Source organism: Astatotilapia calliptera, chromosome 9, assembly GCF_964374335.1.
Source record: "Astatotilapia calliptera chromosome 9, fAstCal68.1, whole genome shotgun sequence".
Classification (NCBI taxonomy): Eukaryota; Metazoa; Chordata; class Actinopteri; order Cichliformes; family Cichlidae; genus Astatotilapia; species Astatotilapia calliptera.
Genome location: NC_137430.1, coordinates 19487268 through 19495130, shown reverse-complemented (window position 1 = coordinate 19495130; position 7863 = coordinate 19487268).

Sequence of the window (7863 nt, the reverse complement as noted above, 5' to 3'; positions counted from 1 at the left end):
CTGATGGGAATCAGCAACTGATTTTCAACCATCTGAGACGACGCAGGGAAAGTAAAAGGCCCGTGTGGATTACATTTGATGAAGATGATGGGACGACATTGGACTGATTGAAATTTAATAAAGATTGGCAACAGAATGGAAACACTTTCAAATATTACGCAAGATTTCGCTGAGGATGCAGCTGCTGAGAGCGCCTTCAGTCCTGCTGTAGTGGTTTATCACCTTATCTTGTCAGGTATACTCCTACAGCCTTCGCTGACACCACTTGTCATGTCTCAGATGGGTTGTGATTCATACTGATTAAGCAGTTTATTTTGACACACAAATTTTATTCCAGTGTTTATCTGTTTTAAATCAATTTTCCATAAAATGTGATTTATTATTGAAGTCTTAATTAAACAGGTTTCTTTTAATTGTTTCAATCTTTGAGTCTCCCTCTACCCAGCCACCTCCTCCAGCTTATCCGGGGGAACACCAAGGAGTTCCCAGGTCAGCCGAGAGATATAATCTCTCCAGCGTGTCCTGGGTCTGCCCCGGGGCCTCCTCCCGGTGGGACATGCCCGGAACACCTCACCCAGGAGGCATCCTTGTCAGATGCCCAAACCACCTCAGCTGGCTCCTTTCGATGTGGAGGAGCAGCGGCTCTACTCTGAGCCCCTCCCGGATGGCCGAACTTCTCACCCTATCTCTAAGGGAGAGGCCAGCCACCCTTCGGAGGAAGCTCATTTCTGCCGCTTGTATCCGCGATCTCGTTCTTTCGGCCACTACCCACAGCTCGTGGCCATAGGTGAGGGTAGGGGCGTAGATCGACCGGTAAATTGAGAGCTTCGCTTTTACACTCAGCTCCCTCTTCACCACGACGGACTGGTGCAGAAAATTCATTTGGCTGAATTTTTAGCTAATTCAGCCAAATGCTAGAAAACCGATCAGATAATGATAATTAATGACCCAAAGCATCCTCCAAACCATCCCAAAAGTTTCTCACAGCGAAGAAATGGGATCAAGGATACTTGGGTAAACTGTTTAGCCGAAGGTTAGATTGTGCAGGGAAAGGACATAAGAACTACATCTGAGACTCGACAGGCCTCATTAGTGTGTTCATTAGAGTGCAATTAGAAAAGAACGGAGGATTGTTGCCAGGAACAAACCATGATACTTCTGAAACAATGTCCTTTGGACAGATGAGATGCTCAACACCATATTTGGTGAAAACCAAACACAGCTTATCACCACAAACACGTCATACCAAAGGTCAAGTATTGTGGTGGAGGGGTTTGTTTTGACATGACGGCCTTCCAGTCATTGAGCCGAGCATGAACTCTGTTTTAGAGTCCATCTCTCTGACACCTAAAGACAATGATCCCAAGCACAGCAGCAAATCTACAACGGAGTGACTCAAAAATGAAAGAATCGACATGCTGCAATGGCCCAGTCAGTCCAGACCTCAACCTGACTGAAATACTGTGACGGGGCTTAAAGAGCTGTGCATAAATCAATTCTCGCAAACCTCAATGAACTGAAGCAACGCCTAAAAGAAGAGTGGGCCAAACAAATCCTCCACAACCATGTGCGACACCGAGAAAGCAAACAAAAGATGATTACCTCAACTTGCAAGCTGCTGAATAATTTTCACTGGACTGTATATTTATTTGTTTTTCACAAATGTAATTAAATGGGCTTAGTAACCGAATATATCTGATACTCAAAACACACGTGGCCATTTTTTAAACACTAACACTGGAATTTGCAGGTCTGCTTTTCGTCTTGTTCTCTTTTAAATTATATCTGGCCAGTTACAGCTAGTGTACCTGGCTGAAGGTGCTTCTCTCAGCATCCATCTGCAGCTGTAGAAGAGTTCAGCGGGAACAGATTGAATCCAAGGTTAGAGAGGCCTGAACGAGCTGTTCAGGGAGGATTCTTGAAGCGTATGTGTGTCATTACAGCACACAGATGGAAAACCATTTTCCACTAAAATGACCTTTTATCATTTAACACAGGGAAGATAATGACTGTGCCCCTTGATTTCTTCTTTAAAAAAAAGAAAAAACAAGAAGCTCTCAATATATGTATTACGCTGACAAGCGAACATACTTGGCTGAAGCAGCCAAACCTGCTGACAAAAGATAATTGGGAATTTTAGATTCAAAGGCTGCTTCGGCTCCCTCATCAAGACAGTAACCCTGAACACATCTCTCTACTGTACTTCTTTATAAAGAGAAACGCTGGTCCATCATGGTCTGAGAGCCCCCTCTTTCTGTAACCGCAGGTGAATCAGGTCATCAGGGTGAAATGTTTACATTTTTCAGACTGCTTCCATATTATTGCATCATAATGATATTTGTAGAAAAGGTTAATGTCACAAGAAGTGACGTCAGAGGAAACCTTTTCTTATTTACGTCTAATTTTTGATTACTGACTTTTGACAACACATGGCACGTAAAATATTCTTTATCAGTGCTTTATTATATATTATATTAGCTCGAATAAAACACTGGTGCAGTGCATCACCAGATTTATTAAATCTACTTAATCAATGTTCATTTTGATGAATGCTCCACTGCAAACTATTTACAACATAGTTAGACTAAACGAACAAGGCTGACTGTTCAAACCACCTCTTTGAGTTTTACTGAAAAGGTTTTTGTGTGTGTTCAGAATGTATTCTTTTCCTAACACAGGCTTGGATTAATAAACTCAATCCAGTCTCCCTTTTTCTTTTTCTTTGTTGTTGTTGTTATTGAAATCAAATAATATGTCTTCCTGCTGCTGCTGAGAGTGACTCCTACACAGCTGAAGATAATTATTTCACTGTTAGTTTTTACTCCAGTCTGTTTGCCCAGTAAAGTGTGCGCAGTCTATAAAGCCAAGTCCGCCAACCTGAGCGACTATATTTGTCCCTCTCATACAGGACTGTAGCAGGGGCAAGACAAACGTTTTAAAATTACAATTTTAATCAAAATTTACACTCACCGGCCACTTTACTAGGTCAACTTTATTAGTACCAGGTTGGAAACAGTCATGATAAATAAAACAGTCTTAGATTACATGAGCTTTGTGACGTGGTGCGTTATCCTGCTGGAAGAAGCCATCAGAAGATGGAAACACTGTGGTCAGCAACAATACTCAGGTAAGCTATGGTGATTAAATGATGCTCAGTTGGTACAGAGGAACCCGAAGTGTGACAAGAAACTATCACACCACTGCAACGCCAGCAGCCTGGATGAATCCTTGCTTGTTGTTTATGCCGAATGACCCTACCATGCGAATGTTGCAGCAGAAATTGAGGCAGATCAAATGAGGCAACATTTTCTAGTCTTCCGTTGTCCAGTGTTGGTGAGGCTGTGAACTCTAGCTTCAGTTTCCTGACTTAGCTGACAGGAGTGGCACCTGGTGTGGTCTTCTGCCGCTGTAGTTCATCTGTTTCAGGATTCAATTTGTGGTGCATTCAGGGATGCTCTTCTGCATATACTGGTTGTAATGAGTGGTCATTTGAGCTAATGTTGCTTTGCTATCAGCTCAAAGCAGTCTGACTATTCTCCTCTGACCTGTAGGATCATTTTTATCCAGAGACCTGGTGCTCACTGGACATTTTCGTGTTTTCAGGCTGTTCTTTGTAAACACTAGAGATTGTTGTGTGGGAAGATCAGCAGTTTCTGAAATACTCAAACCAGCCCGCCTGGAACCAACAACCACGCCAATTTCAAAGCGACTTAAATCAACTTTCTTCCCCATTCTGATGCTCGGTTTGAACTTCAGCAGGTGATTCATTGGATAATTTTCTGAACAAACAGCTGAACAGCTGTAAAAAGTGGCCAGTGAGTGTTTAGAGTTTTACGAAAGTCTGCTAATCCCTATTTCTTAATCCGAGAACATCAATAAGTCAAAATGAAGTGGTTTTATTTCAGGATATCGATCCTGTGATAAAACTAAACTGTTTGGACATCTCTGCATGTCTTCTGTGTACACCCGCACTGCATAATGGATGTGCATATGATTTACTTCTCTAATAACTAAAACACTGCGTCTGTTTGCAGGGGCGTACTCCTCAGTGCAACTCCTGTGGATAATTTTTCAATGAGAGATATTCAAATTCTGTTTGTGCCAAAAGTGTCAGTATCCTCTGTTAGCAGGGGTGTAAACAGGATGTAAAACAACACACTGGAGTTCAGTGACATGGGAGACAGGGGTAGGAGACTGGCTCTTTCAGCTGTTCGACTCAGGGTACACATCAGGAGCACAAACATGTGTTTAAGGATTAATTAAAAGGCTTTATTTTCCCTCTCAACGAGTCTTTGTGTTAAAATTTCAAATGAGCATTAAAAAAACGATTTCCTGTTATTTGCCTGAACATGAAAGCGCTCACTGATTAATAAAGGGTGATTCATGAAACAACACAACAGCTTTGTTGCAAATTGGTTTATCATACACTCACGCGCCCATTAGCAAGTGCCCCAAACAGTTACTTGGAGCCAGTTCGAACAAAGGCAAGGAAAATGATCAGTGCCTGAAGTCGGGTCCAAGAACTGAGACTAAGATTAATGACTGAAAACTTGAATAGGCTTTGTTTGGACAAATGAATTCATGGCAGGCTCAGTGAATGCAAGCCCTGTGTGATGTCTGTAGGCTCAGACTGTTAAATATACTCACTGGCAGCCAGGTTTCTCATTATAAATGCTGTCCATGGTTTATCCCAGTTGCTTTAATTCAAGATTAGAAAGCTGTGATTGCTATCCCGACTCATCGTAGCTTAAACTCTGCTTAAACTATCTCAGAAATGTAAACACTGGCTCTCCAGAAGTTGTCTGCTGATAAGCACTTTACTCACAAAGGACCTGTTTTTGCGAAAGAAATCAAACATCTGAGCAACAACTTCCTGCATCAAACGTTTCTCGGCAGAAAGAGATAAACACAAAAGGTCATTCATCTCTCCCGAGCACGCCTGAAGCCACACACCTCTGCTTTGCACTTTGAGCTGAATCACATGGAGTTTGATTGAAATCAGCTTTTAAATATATATTTATTTGCATCTGATTACATTGCAAGCCCTGGGTGCAAAACATAAAATACTTCTTTTCATTTTCTCATGTTGACATCGTAGGTGAAACTTTAATAAAATACATGCTGATCCCCACGAGGTATTAGACCGGCGAACTAAGCGCCGTATCTGTGGCGGTTAAATGAGTCATTATGCGGTTTTAGATACACTTATGTCAGATGCATTAAGGAGTAGAACTGTGAGTAAGAGAGTGCATTTCGTTGGCAGAGGCTGAGGTTAAGCTCTGTGTTAGGCAGACTCTGGATACATTATTCAGTGTCTGTCTTACCACTTAAACCAACTTATCTGAGAATGGGAGTCCACATTTGCACTTTAGCGCAAACTAAGACAGCACACTTCTTTCACTCTGTCACTCATTAGCCGAGGGTTTTTCAAACTGGCTTGCAGCTTTGTTCTTAATTTTGGTGACTGAAATATCGTTAGACTTCTAAAGGAAATTTAGCACATGAATCTGTGCGTTTGAAAAATCGGCAAGACCGAGGCCTAATCATTTCTGAGTGTCTATGTTAGAGCTCAAGCCACAAGTTCCTAAGGGATCCATGTGATTTGAGCGTTTAGGCTCAAATTAGGATTAAAAGTTCAAATCAAACACTGCATCCTCTCACATTGTCTTCCGCTTCTCTTTCGGGTGATCTGCCTCCATCTCACCCTATCCCTGTCAACTGTAACAACAGCTCTCCCTGCAGCATCCATAAACCTCCGCTGTGGTCTTTTCCTGCTGCTGGGCAGCTTTAGCTTCAACATCCTTTGTCCAATATATCCACTATCCCTCCTCTGCACATATCCAAACCACCTCAGCCTTGCCTCTCTCATTTCTAATTCTACAATTTTGGTCACTTGCATCAAAAATCTTAACATCTTCGATTCCAATTCAGCCTCGTGTCTTTTTGTCAGTGCCAGTGTCTCCAAACCATACATCATAGCTGGTCTTGCCATCATCTTGTAAACCTCCCTTTTCACTCTTGCCGCTATCCTTCTGTCACAAATCGCCCCTGACAGTCGTCTCCACCCACTCCACCCTGCCCGCACTCTCCTCTTCACCTCTCTCATGAACTGTCCGTTGCTTTGGATGGTTGAACCCAGCCATTTAAAGGCATCCACCTTTACTATCTCTGATCCTTGCATCCTTTGCATTTCCACCAACCTCACCTGCATTCTCTTTTTTAAAACGTGAGAAACACGAGGAGACGGTTAGTGAGCAAAAATTCACTTTGACGTTATTCTCTGCGCCCTGCTTTTCCTTCACAACACCAGATCAGGCTCGATGTATTTCGCTCACTTCCTTGCACAGATGTTGCGTTACGGGCGGCATATTACAGTAGTTTATAATTAAAGACCTTGGGAGGCTATTCCCGTGAATACTCTGGAGGTCCACACACATCCTGAGTGAGAGTTCCTGCCCCGAGGAGAGTCAGTCCGTGGGTGCACTATGCAAAAACCAGACGTTCAGAAGTGATGAATTATCAAACCGGCAGGTGGTTGGATCCTCACCGTGGAGAAGATTCATTTCTCCTTTATTTTACATTCAAGTCATGGGTGGTGATCAGTTAATTAGCGACTATCAGCATGCCTGCACCAGTGATGGACGTTTTGTAGCCTGCAGAAACAGACGTCTTAATGGAAGTCGCTTCGCTGCACAGCGAAAGATTTCCAAAGCCACTTGTGTGTGATACATTATGAAGGAGAAGCTTCAAGGCTTAACCCCAAAGTTCTTGTTTAAGAAACATGTTGGTATCATTGTCTCATAAACTATTCAACAGTATAGTGGGGGAGAAAATACCATATTCACTTACGGAAACATGATTTTGGCTCCTGAGGTAGTTCGGTAAATATTTAATGACAGAGCAGAGCTGTGGGTGTGACTTAGTGCCTGCCAGCAGATGTGTGAGCTTTGCTTTAAAACAAACATATGACAAACGCCCGTTTATCATCAGTTACTTTTGGTATGACTTTACTGCACTGCTGTCAGTGATGTGCTTTTTATTTCTTCCGTGCGTTACGTGATCGTTACTTGGTCAGAAATTTCAGCTGGTTTAAATCTTTTTTATTTCTTACACATCCTTTATATTGCATTTCACAGCAAAAGCCTTGAGTGTACCAAAACTTCTATAATCCATTATTCTGTGGATTCTTGCCAAAGGAAAGACAGAAAGGTGCGTTCAGGTGAGGGGAGTAGTGTGGGGAGAAGAGAAACGCTTCCAGTGGAGTCCAAGCTCGTGTCGCATGTCAGATGAGTCACACACAGTGCTAAGTAATTTTAATTTTTTCTGCAAAAAGATACAATACTGTATCTTTTAAATATAGTAATATTCAAAGGTAGTCTTTAAGGATGTGAAAGATCACTGGTAGCACGTATAATGTGTTTACGTGTGGTATTTCTCATCTCTTTATCTTTTTGAAAGATCACAATTCTTTCAAACTTGACGTGAAAAGAAACTCAGAACAGAGGAAGAGGCAAACATTTCTGGCAATGCCTCTAACATGACATGACTTCTGAAGGGCAGTTTCTCTAATGACAAACCGTCTGTGCACACCTGTGGACCCGTAACTCTGAGTGCATTCACAAGTCAGGATTTCACTGAATGCTGTGTTTCAGTGAAAATCTGAGAATGTGACAAGAAAGGTTTTAATGATGCTTACATGTCTACCTCCACCTTTCACTGCATATATCCAAGTGCTGGAGACTGAAACTAAAACATAATTTCAACATTATTAAAAATAAATTGCCTCTTCTACTTAGATTACAGCCAGATATGGCTCCAGAAATGAAGGTCAAGGTTAAATGCTTAGCCAGCCTTTGTACTCTC